The sequence below is a fragment of the Solea senegalensis genome, linkage group LG6 (assembly GCF_019176455.1).
Source record: "Solea senegalensis isolate Sse05_10M linkage group LG6, IFAPA_SoseM_1, whole genome shotgun sequence".
Taxonomy (NCBI): Eukaryota; Metazoa; Chordata; class Actinopteri; order Pleuronectiformes; family Soleidae; genus Solea; species Solea senegalensis.
In genome coordinates, this window is record NC_058026.1 from 7005753 (window position 1) to 7018127 (window position 12375).

At 40.0% G+C, this 12375-nt stretch overlaps 1 protein-coding gene across 2 annotated transcripts in view; it reads left to right on the forward strand.

Annotated features, from left to right (window-relative positions):
• Positions 1–4638: 4638 nt before the first annotated feature.
• The window catches only part of mgat3b (beta-1,4-mannosyl-glycoprotein 4-beta-N-acetylglucosaminyltransferase b), a 72501-nt gene continuing 64764 nt past the window's right edge, over positions 4639–12375 (forward strand). For both annotated transcript variants that reach the window (XM_044028437.1, XM_044028440.1), the window contains exon 1: positions 4639–5136. The gene's annotated coding sequence lies outside the window, so the exon portion shown is untranslated. The remainder of the gene's footprint in view (positions 5137–12375) is intronic.

A 12375-nucleotide genomic window follows, 5' to 3' on the forward strand; every position in this document is an offset into this window, starting at 1 on the left:
TATTATTATTATTATTATTATTATTATTTTATTATTATCAGTATTATTATTATTATTATTGTTATTATTATTATTATTATTACTATTATTATTATTATTTTCCTGAGGGGGTTCATGGTCTCAATCTCTAGTTTCAGGTCTTTAATCGAATATGATGTCCGTATAAATAATGTCCCATTTAGAAGAAATTAGACAGTAAATCACGGCACTGTATTGGCAGCTAATGCAATGTAGTCCAACAGGTGCCTGGTTTCACGTGCCTGGGACGTTTTGACTAGGAGCTGGTCCAGTTGCAAATTGGTTAGTTTCCGAAAGACTATGTCCACTTCTATATGCAGTCTATGGACTTGACCCATATCAATGACTCACTTAAATTTGACTAAAGGTGTGAAGGCCTCGTCATTTCCTTGGAAACAAACTACCTATTTGCCTTCCAAACAGCTCATGCCTCCTGAAGTCCAAAGGGTAGTGGCTGAGCATGACATTAGGGATTGTAATATGTCCTTGCAGATTCATGGTCTTGCCAAAGCTCAGGCTTTTCTCAGCGAGAATCCCCCTGTCCACACTTAGATACTGGATTCGGCAGACGTTATCTCATTGACTTCCTGTTTGTCGAGACAAGTTTCACTGTTTGTCGCCTCGCGGTACGTCCGATAAACAAAGCGCCAACAAAGCGCTTGATGTAGATCACATACGGATAAATGCCAAATGTGTGTGAGATTGCATCTCTATTTGCTTTCAGTGGCAAACCATTCAAATATAAAGTATGAAGAAAACATGTCATGAACAAGCAGATTAGTAGATTAGTATAAAAGTAATCTGTAAAGAGAAGAGCGAAAACACTGAATATTCAATTTTATTTAGAGGAAGAAACACTAAAACAAACCTTGCTTTTTTAGGTATATTCAGCACATAGTTCCGCTTTGTCCACATACGACTTCCTGAGGCTTAAGAATGATCCAGCTGTATTTTCGTACCATTTTATTTCATTATTTTAACACAAGAACAACAACGAGATGGCAATAAAACTCTAATCCTAACAACTAATTGGCAACAATATATTATTCCATGTCATCTTACTGAAACGTGTGTTACTGAATAATAAGAATCTGGAAGTTAAATAGGAAAGAACCATGGAGGAGAACTTCGGTTGACACCACAGTGGCGCGGTATTGACAGATGGGGAGCATGAGGACTTGAGCTCCAACAGATTGTGTTCATAATACAGACAAGAAAAACTATAATTGGGCATCATGTGGTGGGTGAGGGTGTGGGAGGACTGGATTGTCGGAGCAAATGAAGCAATCCGTCAAAGTCAAAACTCGGTCATCACGCTCTGGGGTTTCCTGTCCCGATTTCAGAATCACCGACGCAAAAGTTAGAACATAGTCACCCAACTCCTGGATGTCAGCGTGTGGTGTACTGTATGTGTGGTCGTAAAAATACCTCATATGCATTCAAGCGGATGGATGTAACCTAGAATTATCCAGTAGTTTTATTCCATATCACAACAATTCGTGTGGGAGTTAACATTTGCACTAACATATGGATTCTCCCGAGGGGTTTAGAAGATTCTAAGAAGTCCAATTGAACGTGCGCTAGATGTTAGGAAGTTTTTCTCAAGTCAACATCACTGTGACCTTTGATAATCAACTTCTACCCATTTCATGTTTGAGGGTAATTCCCAAGCCAGTAAATGTGCTTTGTGGAGTCACAGTCACCTTCACCTTTGTCCTTTGGCCTCTAAATTGTACTCAGTCGTACGTCCTTCAGTCTAAGAGAAGAATGCTTGTGCCCAATTTGAAAGGATCTTCCCTTGAAATATTGCTGATATTTATTTTTCCTTTGTTACATACCAGAGAAATGCGTGCGTTGCCTGCCTTTTGTTACTATGTCTATCTTTGGTAAAAGAAGATGTTTTTAATTGCAGTAAAGATCCGTTAAAGTAGGGATTTAATCTTATCCCCTCAGTTACGCACTATCGTGAAATCAGGGAAGTGACTAGAAACAAACAAATAAAGAAAATAAATGGTACATTAAACCCTTAAATCGCCAGTCAAAGCGTTATTGTAACAGAGCTTCTTAGCATCAAGGCAGAATATGTTATTATGACTTTTAAAACGTCTCATTTTCCTTTTTATGTGTCGCGCTGTATCAGATCAGAGTTTTCAGATCGGCATGTTTACGTGTCATATTTTCGTTCCGTTCCAACCCTTTATCGCGATTACTTGTGTCCATGTGAACACAGCTAGTGCCAAGACAAACATCCTGGTTGTGATATCGGTATTGACAATGTTAGTCATGCAGCGTCCAGTCATTAGTCCAACTAAGGGAACATGGCTTCACTAAAGTGGACTCTGTTAGGTCCTGCTTCCTCATAGGTCATCTGATCGTTGTCTTCTGGTGTCCTTTGTTCGTCCATCAAAAAACTCCCTCCAGCATCAGGTCACGGAGCAGTTTTGGTGAGAAAATTTGGTTTTTCAACCAGGTGCATCATGAAAAACATAAATGTCAGTATCATACATGGGCAACATAAGGCCCTGGGGCCAGATGTGGCCCACAAACCAGCTTTATCCGGCCCACGACGTCCCCTCAGGTTACCTCAAGTTGCTCAACTCAAGTGAAAAATCAACATTGCGATAACAGAAATGGAGATTTGATGAGCGCTCGGAAACCTCAGAATGTTGTGATTTAAATATTATTATATATTATATAAATGTTATAATATTAAATATTTAAATATTCTCAGGATCTGTGAATCTGTGAAGCTATACAAAGTGACTGCAAATACAGACCAAATATCAGTTTCGCTCCTTCACATTAATGGCATTTAACTCTTCAAAAAAAACACCCAGACTTTTATTTTGAAATAGTCACAGGATAGGGCATGTATCAGTGACATTTAGTATGTTTTTTTTTTGTTTTACAACATTTTACTTTTAAAAATGCATGTTTATTATTAATATCAGTAATGTTAGATAATTTTTTTTTTTAACTTATTGTGGCCCTTTGGTATATGATAAATGTATATATACTGGTCTGTACATAAATGACATGTGATGTCTTTCAACTCGAAGGTTGTGGGTACTGTTCCCGGCTTCCCTGCTAATCTACATGCCGATGTGTCCATGGGCAAGACACTTAACCCCACGTTGCTCCTGACAACTGTGCTGGCGGCGTGTGAATGGGAGTATGAAAGATGAGTGACAGAGATGTACCATTTTACAGAAATACAGAGGTGATAAATCTAACCGGAGAGTCTGCGATCGCGTCCCGCTGGCGATTCCAGTCTCAAGTGTGGCAGCGGAGCACAGTTTCAGTCACAGCATTGAATATGATCCTGTGCTTGGAAACTTAAGGTGGTCTAAAAGTCGAGCACAATCACTGCCACCATGTGACCCTAGGCTGAATCAAGTTGCTATTTTGCACCCGCTTTATTACCTATTTGTAGAAACACACACACACACACACACACACAAAAAATGATCCGTCAAGCTATTTGTATATTCTCTAAGGGCTGACGTGATAAATACCAAGGTATCACGGTGTCATTGTTCCGCGATTGCAGCTCTGAAATGTCACCTCCTTTGGTCATCACACAATGGAAAACACGGCTGACTCACTCACTCACTGCTCATACCATCCCAGGGGGGGGTTGGGTATGTTTGTTGTTGTGATGGATGGTCTGCGGGTGTGAGGCTGGATGACAGCCCCAGTGCAGTGATTTAACACGTACAGTACAGCTATTATGCTCTAAGTCATCTGTTGGATAGAGTTTGTCAACTGATTCCAGTTCTGATTTTTTAATTGTTGAATGAAACCAAGAAAAACTGGTTTTGGGCTCGCCTACCAATCATTTGGTTTAAGTATAAAGCCTTTATAGTGAATGTACTTAAGTACTTTAGACAAAGGCTTTGAAGCACAAAGCTGCTATGTAAATAAAAATATAGCTCAGCCAACATAAACCTGAAGGCAAGGAAGAGGAAGGAGGAGACAAGAGAGAGTGACTTAACAAGGAGGGTTTAAATCCTCCAAAGCATCTCCTGAACTCATTTGGAGAGACCAGGAAGGAATAAAATCAGTGGAGAACCTATACTGGACCTTCTTGAATCTGAATGAATCAGTTTGTCACTTGCAAGACATTTACAAGGAGAGGAAAAAGTAAGCCAGAGTGAGGGAAAGTATGAAACTGATGAAGATGAACCGTGTAGAGAAAATCCAACCGGTTATCTTTAGGAACCAGACTGCATTCTTGTGGTTTAAAACCCGTCAGTCATGTGTCCCAAACTTTCCCAGAACCACAACAGCGTTGCATCCACTCTTCTCCTCTGTGTCATACATCCAGAAATACAAACTGTCCCTTTAATGCCAGGCGTAAACGGGGCCAGAGAGATCTGTGAAAACGGCCGCTACTGTCCGTCCTCAACCCAACTCAACTCAACTCAACTTTATTTATAAAGCGCTTTAAGCAGCCGTAGCTGAGACAAAGTCCATGTACATGAAAAGAAATAAAACAAAAAGTAAAGCAACTAAAATACTAAAACAATAAAAACAATAAAACAACAAGAAGGTTAAAGCAATAAAAAACAATAAAAGTTTGGATCCTCGTGCGACGAGAGCAGCCGCAACATTTTTTATTTTTTTTTTATAACCTGCACATGAAACTCAACAGTCACGACTGCAGCTTTAAAGATAGAAACATGCTGATAGACGAGTGCCCTATCCTTGTCAGCGTTAAAAAAGAACTGAGATTGAGATAACAAAGTCAAAGTTACACTGTTATATTTCTTTTAAAAAAAAAAAAAAAGTTCTGCTCTGTAGATACAAGGTGACAAGCTACACGGCAGCACTGCCTCTTGCTTTGTGGGCGTGTTCACGGTTGCACACAACCGGTGAGGCAGGTTCAGTTTGCCACCAAGGAAATTGGACACATTCACTGTGTGTGTGTGTGTGTGTGTGTGTTTGCTCACCTGATTCTTCTCACCTCTGATGGTAGAGCTTGTTAGTGTCACCTGGGAGCAGGAGCACCATCCAGACTACAGGCAGGGCAGGCGGGACGTATAGAGCTGGACCTGCTGAATCCTGCACTACACAAGGAATTAAAACAGAACCACGGGGCAGAAGGACATGAGAGAGGTAAATACAATGGCAGTCTTGTCATTTTTACACACACAGAGCTCTGTGTGTGTGTGGGAGGCACGACACTGATATTCTGGGAGTTGACGGATTAGCGCATAATCTGTTAAAGTTTCTGTTCATTTTCACTGTAGCTGTAATGACGTTGTGCACTTTTGTGAGGAAATTGAAACCCCGTTCACATCTGAGATGAACGGGGTGTTTGTTTCCTGCAGTTTGAATGTTCTTTGTATTCATTTAAAGGTATAACGTGAGATCTTTGAACAAAGTGAGAAAAAGTAAGCACAGTAACACAATTTTAAACCTTTAATGTATCCCCTCATAAGTTGTTTTGATGGTTAAAAACATTTTGAATTTAAATGTCTTAATAATGTACATCTTATCAATAGCATTTCTTGGAACTGTCTAGTTTACCTTTTCAAATACTAGTTAAAATAATAGGTTATAGTGGGTTAAAAGGGTTTGGGAGCCACACAGTCCTATAAAACCAAGCAGATGGAACCACACACACTCTCAGTTGGCCACAGCACAGCGTTTGAATATTACCTCAAAAGTGAAGCAGAGCAAAGTTGTACTGGAGAAATGTTCCGGTGGCTCCTCGTTCCTCAGAATAAAACTCCATTAAAATGTTTAAAAAGTTGATTTTGCATAATATGTCCCCTTTAAAGAAAGGAAGTTTGTTTTTTTATCAGTTTATTTGCCAGCAGAAATATCTGCCCGTAACTAACTTCCAGCGAAACGGATTCAAAGTTGTTCAACGGTTGTTTTTGTGTTGTCGTATTAATTTGCCATTTCATACAAAACAATTTTGCCGCACGTTGCCAGATGGAGGATCCGCCTGACCATTTTTTTTCCAAGTGACAAATTATTGAATACACCAATACAGCAGTTTAAAAAAAAAAAAAAGGCGGTGAGAAGATCAATGAAAAACCATGTTTCATTGTTTCACAAATCCTCAGAGGGAGAGAGTTTTTCTGCAGTTTTGTTGTGTTTTGTTGCCATAGCTCATCGAGCCATTTCCCTTTTCTGCTCCGGCCTTATATACATACATGTACAGTATGAGACACTGCCATTGTTTTCGTGCAACGCTGCAAAACGTTTCCTCGTGTATGTCCCACCTCCGTTTTGTTTGCTTTAGCTTCCAGTCAATAGTTGTTCAGTAAATGCAGACAATTAAAAAAAATAAACATACACATAAAAGTACGGGCGAGGATTATGGCCACGTGACTTTTTTTGGAAACAAAATAAAAAAGAATGACAAATAATCCAGAATTTTGAGAAAAAAGTCGGATTTTTTTCTTTTGTTTTCCATGTATTTTTTTAAAATTTGACCCTAATCCTCTTCCATTGTAACAGCGGTAAATAATTGTATTATTCTGTGATCTAACTCAAACACAATATTCTCTTTACAGCAGTAACACGTGTGCATAATATACATTACGTGTATTTTAAATGGAAACCTTTTTCTATTTGTTTCCAAACAATTGTGATTTCTCTGCTTGACAGTTCACATACCTGTGGTGAGCAGCGTTCACCACATGGACGGGAAGGTGGTCGTCTTACATTGTGTCCATTCTGTCTTTCCTCCGTCTAACCTTGAGTTCAGTTGCACCGCCCGCCTCCAGCGCCCATATTTCCGTCTGTCAGTGAAGAATTTTATCTGCGAGGCAACTCAGTGGTCGCAGAGGTAAAGTGAGTCGCCGGAGCCCTGATTCAGTTTGGACTCGAATCAAAGTCCCGTGTAACCTTTTATATCTCCAGTGTCATCTGAGAAGGCCCTTTTGAATATTTCACATTCAGCACTTCCTGTGCATAAAGGAAAATGAGATCCTTGCTGAGGAGCTGCACAGTTTTCCATTTATTTTGAATAGAAAGAATATGATATATTATTATTGTTTGTTTAATATGTTGAATAATTGCTCAAATAATTGGTATGTTCTCTTTGTCTAGCTGGAGTTGTATTGTACTGAGACTAAAGAAAAATGAATGAAACTTGAAAAAATCACGTATCTAAATCCTTTATTTACCTATGACTTGGGACAGTTATTTTGTTTATATTCATAAACTCGCCACCTGTTAAACGTGCAGTGATTTTTTTGCCTTTTTCTCCACGGAGCTCCACCTGTAGTGTTGGATAGGAATTGCGATATCAGAGAGAATGGTCATTTTTACATCATTGTTATCATTTTAATTCAAAAACTTTGAGATATTTGGGCAGAGGTGTGAAAAACAAAGATGTTCTCTTCAGTCTGTAGAATAAGATTTGTATAGATCAAGACAATAATTCATCAAAAATTATATTTTGAGCCACTTTGGCTTTGAAAAAAAAAAGTATTGCTCTTTAGATTAAAAAAATAGAAAAAATAGATTAAAGCCCACATAGACCGGAAGCTCCAATTAACGCTGCGTTTGTGTGTGTATCTGCGTCATTACCTCGTTTATGAAACCCTAAAGTTTCAGAACAAACAGTTCAGCCACTGCTGAGAAAATAGTGTTGTATTGTTTTCCTGGGCTTTGCGAAGCGGATCGGCACTTCCTTAATTTGACGTCGTCATCAGAAATCCTCACCACCGTAGCGCCTCCTGGTGCGGGCACTAGTCCGGGCACATCCGGTTGCGTACATTCAACCGCAGAAGAAGAAGAACTACTCTCGTTGTAGCTGCTGAGATGCAGAGCATCCACCGTGCCAGAGGGGGAGCTGTGTATCTGAGAGCTGGCCTATCTATTACGTCACTTCCAGGTACCTGGCCAATCACAGGACAGTGGGAAAGCTCTCGTTGGCTGGCCAATCACAACACAGTCCACGTTCTGGGGGTGTGGTTTTGGTCTGAAACAGCGCGGCTGACGAGAGCGTCAGTGAGGAGATATTTTGATCGGCTCGTTTGCAGCGACTAGGAGGTTTTTAACCATGAAAACAAGTTAATATATGTAAGTAGACCTCCATAACTAACATATATGTGTGATACAAGTATTCAATGTCACCTTTAATTGTTCGGCCCTAGTTTTGGACTACATATTACGACACCACCGCAAACATCCATCCGCCCGATGTCTTGCTGACATCCGCCCCTTACCCTCTCGTGGCCGTGTGCTTTTGTTTTCAACGGAGCTGGGAGAAACACAAGCTGTGTTGTGCTACCTTGTTCTGCTTTAACGGCGGGCGGGCGGCGGGCGGCGTTACACTCCTTGAGGCCACATATTCAGCTGGATTTATTATATAACTATATACTATTTGTCTTGTTGCATGGACACCGACGTGTTAAAAAGTAACCTGGTCGTGAGGGCTTCTGAGTCTGAACGGTATCACAGCTGTTATTGTGAAAACCTGGATTTCATATTCACTATTTGTACATGATTATCTCTGTGCAGCCCCGAATGTGAGAAAAACTTGTCTTGAAACTAAATATGTGCCAAAAAAAAAAACCACAGACACAAATTTCAGTATTGAGTGTTCATTCATCACTCACTGAAAAATGTGAACACAAAGGGCCGCACTGTTAAAACAAAGCAGCCTATTTTCAGTACAAATGATAACAAACGTTACACTGGACAACTTAAGTTTGTCTCTGCAAACTGTCAAAGGCTGCAACCAGAGTGCCAGAGTACAGTGGGAAGGATCCAGCTGTGAGACGATTCCGTATGCAACTGAATATATACGCTTTTCAATTAATGTGTAAAAGTTTTTGCCGGTGTTTTTCTGGTCACATGTACGAAATAAATTCATTTTATCACAAAATATCAGAAAAAATATTGACTTGGGCAGCCCGTGGCCAAGTGGAAAGGGAACTTGACTTGTAACCAGAGGGTTGCCAGTTCAAGTCCCCACCCGGCCAAAAAAGGGCTGGGGTACCCCAAGCAAGGTACCCAACCCCCAATGCTCCCTGGGCGCTACTTAGTGTGCTCCTAATTCTGGGATGGGTTAAATGCAGAGGAATACTTTCCCTAAGGGGATTATTGAAATTCTAAACTCTATTGGAGCTAATTAGCAAATATTAACAAAACATTCTAAGCTAAGATGTGACCATGAGAAAGAGCGCATGCAATGCTAAACATTGATGTGTTAGCATTGTAATTGTTTGCTTTGCGTCTGTCTCAAGAAAATGACCTGAAAATGTCCCACTAAGCCTCAGCTACACTTTTAATTAATGAATTACTAATTTACTAATTTATTAGTTAATTAGTTAATGCTAATAAGCAAACGTTTGCGTGCTAACATTCAAAACAAAGGCGACACAGTGAATATCCTCAAAATTGCCATGTTAACGTTGCCATTTTTAGCATGTTAGCTTTATATTATATGTATATATGTATACATATATACATATAATGTTATAACATATAACATTTACACACTGCAGCTTTAAATGCAAAAAAAAAAAAGAAAAAAGGTGCTCATGCAGAAATGTGAGGGAATGGAGGTTTGTAGTGTATTCAAGCTTGTCCAGACACGTACAGCTCATTCCAAGTGTCTATGATTTCTCAGGTGACTGTAGTTATTCCACAAGCTACAAGAATACTGCGTGTGGTATTATCTCATATAAGTAAAAAAAAACAAAAAACAGATTTTTGAAATACATGTTAGTCCGACTGTTGTTGTACCAAATGGAATTTGTCAAAAATGCCCAGGGGCAAATATTCTGTGTTTTTTATTGTCAGCCGTGGTTTGTAATGAAATCTGTGTAGAAAATGTGCGAAAAAAGGAAGCATGTCACTATGAGAGTCATACTGTGTGTTTTTAATCACAGTTACGGGTCCAGTCACGGGGGTTTTATTCAGAGGTACGATGTTGCATAATGCTGTGTTCACACTGGACGCGATGTGAAAAATGGGTCATTCAGTATAAGTTGGTAGTCGGCTTGTTGCTCAACCTCGACCTGATCAACTGAAGCAACCCCAGATCATAACATAACATAACAGGCTAAATGGAAATTAAAGCAGCCCCACACTCTTATTCACGCCATCTCTTCATATACACTAATTTAACATTATTAACTAAGCTAATAATGCTAGGCTAACCGCTCTCTTCTGCAGTGTCATAATTTCCATTTAGTTCATGTTTTCACTGCAGCACTTGCGAAGGTAGCGAACACAGTCGGCCTTTGTATGCACATTTCTCAACTATCTGAAGCAATAATTTAGTCTTTCATTTCTTGTTCCTTCCTGCACAACAAACTTAGCCTGAGGCTACACTGGATGAATGTGTATGACTGATTTACAACTATACATACAAAGTCGATTCACAGACGCGATTTTCGTGTCAGGACGCCGTTGGTGTGCCGATAAGACGACGCGATGGCCAATCAGTGTTAAGACTCTCACTCCAAATGACGTCACCTACTTGCCAGTGGCCAGACTCCACTCGGGCTCTATGTGGACATTCGGGGTTGTACGACACATTATCTCCTGTGGAAACTGCAGAGAAGTGTAGTTTCACAACACCATACGGTGCCGGACACAACTTGGCGATTTTGTAGTTGGCAATCTTAACTTTGATCTTGGTTCTTCTGGGCCTTTTCTGATGAGTCTCCCTCATCACCCCTTAGCTTATCTGCCAATGCTAGCTTCAAAGTTTCAATAATAGTAAGGTAATGCCTGTGGTTCCCAACTTATCCTGGAAATATAGTCCTTCTTGGGTGATCGTGTCCGCACCCAGATCCAAATCGATGTGAGGTTTTTTGACTTGTTGTAGCGGTGAAGGTACACTTAATTCCAAAGCCACTGAATAGTCGTTAGCTGTAGGCAGGTTCCTATGGGCTTGACTCGTAGGTACTGTTTAATTCATCAGTCACCAAGGCAAGGCAAGAGTTGCACATTTATTTCCACTTGCCATACATCCAAGTTACATTTTGATCCACAAGCTTCTTTAGGATCAACGACACACAGAAATATTCCCTTGATGTTCCAGGTTGTGAATGACGATCTATAGATGCAAACAGACAACATAACCTAACGTAACGTAGCGTGACCTGACGGTCAGAAACTGTATTACACCAAACTTAGTACGGATTCTAAAACAGACCCATCCACTAAACTGCTAGATATTTTTCACTACATATCTCTCACAGTTCTCAATTCTGGCTTGAACCCACAAATGCAAGAAGCGGGTACACAGAAGACTAAAGCAACAATAAGACAAAAGCATGGTGAAATTCAGGCCACTTGACTGATGAGGAGACCGATTTTATGCTCTGCGAGCTGAAAGAATTGAATATTTTACAGTTCATGGATGGTAGGAAGACTGGAATGGTGCTCAGATTGCTAATAACAAGCAGTTAGCACCTGATGCGACGCCACCAAGCGTGGTGTTGAAATTCAACAATTCATACAATCAGGAATCAGTAATCCTCAACTTCTGCCAAATGACATTTTAACACTGTACCTGTGGTCAAAACAACACAGATGTTCACACTTTGTACCATTTCCTCTTCGTGGAATTTGTGTTGTATTCACATATGCATGTATTTTCATGTCTGACCATGAAATAAGCCTCATGTCAGATTTTAGGGATCACAGTTGGTCACTACACTCAACTCTCCCCTGAGGTCACCAGTGGCCAACAAACAACTATTCATTCTCACATTTACACCTTTACAGAGAAATGTCATGAAACATGCACACAGAAAAGCCCAACCAGGATTAGAATTATTTTGCTGAAAGCTGATCGAGAACACTTGGTTTGGTCTTAATGACCTTAAACAATTAACTGTCTGATAATTCCTCCTCATTTAACAGATCTAAGCCAGGCTTTAAATCAGTATCATGTGTTGTGTTAGAAAGATTGAGAAATCTTAAACCAAGTCTGACAATCAGGTGGATTAAAAGCATCTGTGTTATTCTTTGTGTGATCACATCCGATGACTCTCACATGGTACATTTCTGGTTAGTCATGTCAGGGAAAACATTGTTTTTATCTTTTATGAACTCATTTTTGGGGGCACTTATTGTTGCTAAAACCTTGAACTGATCAACTGAAGCAACCCCAGATCATAACACTGCCCCCCACAGGCTAACTCTCTCTCACAAACACTCATTGAACATCATTAACTAAGCTAATAACACTCGGCTGACCACTCTCTTCTGCGGCGTCATAATTTCCGTTTAGTTCATGTCAGAGGCGCTAATGTTTTCACTGCAGCACTTGTGAAGGTAGCGAACACAGTCGGCCTTTGTATGCACATTTCTCAACTATCTGAAGCAATACTTTAGTATTTAATTTCTTGTTCCTTCCTGCTCACTAAA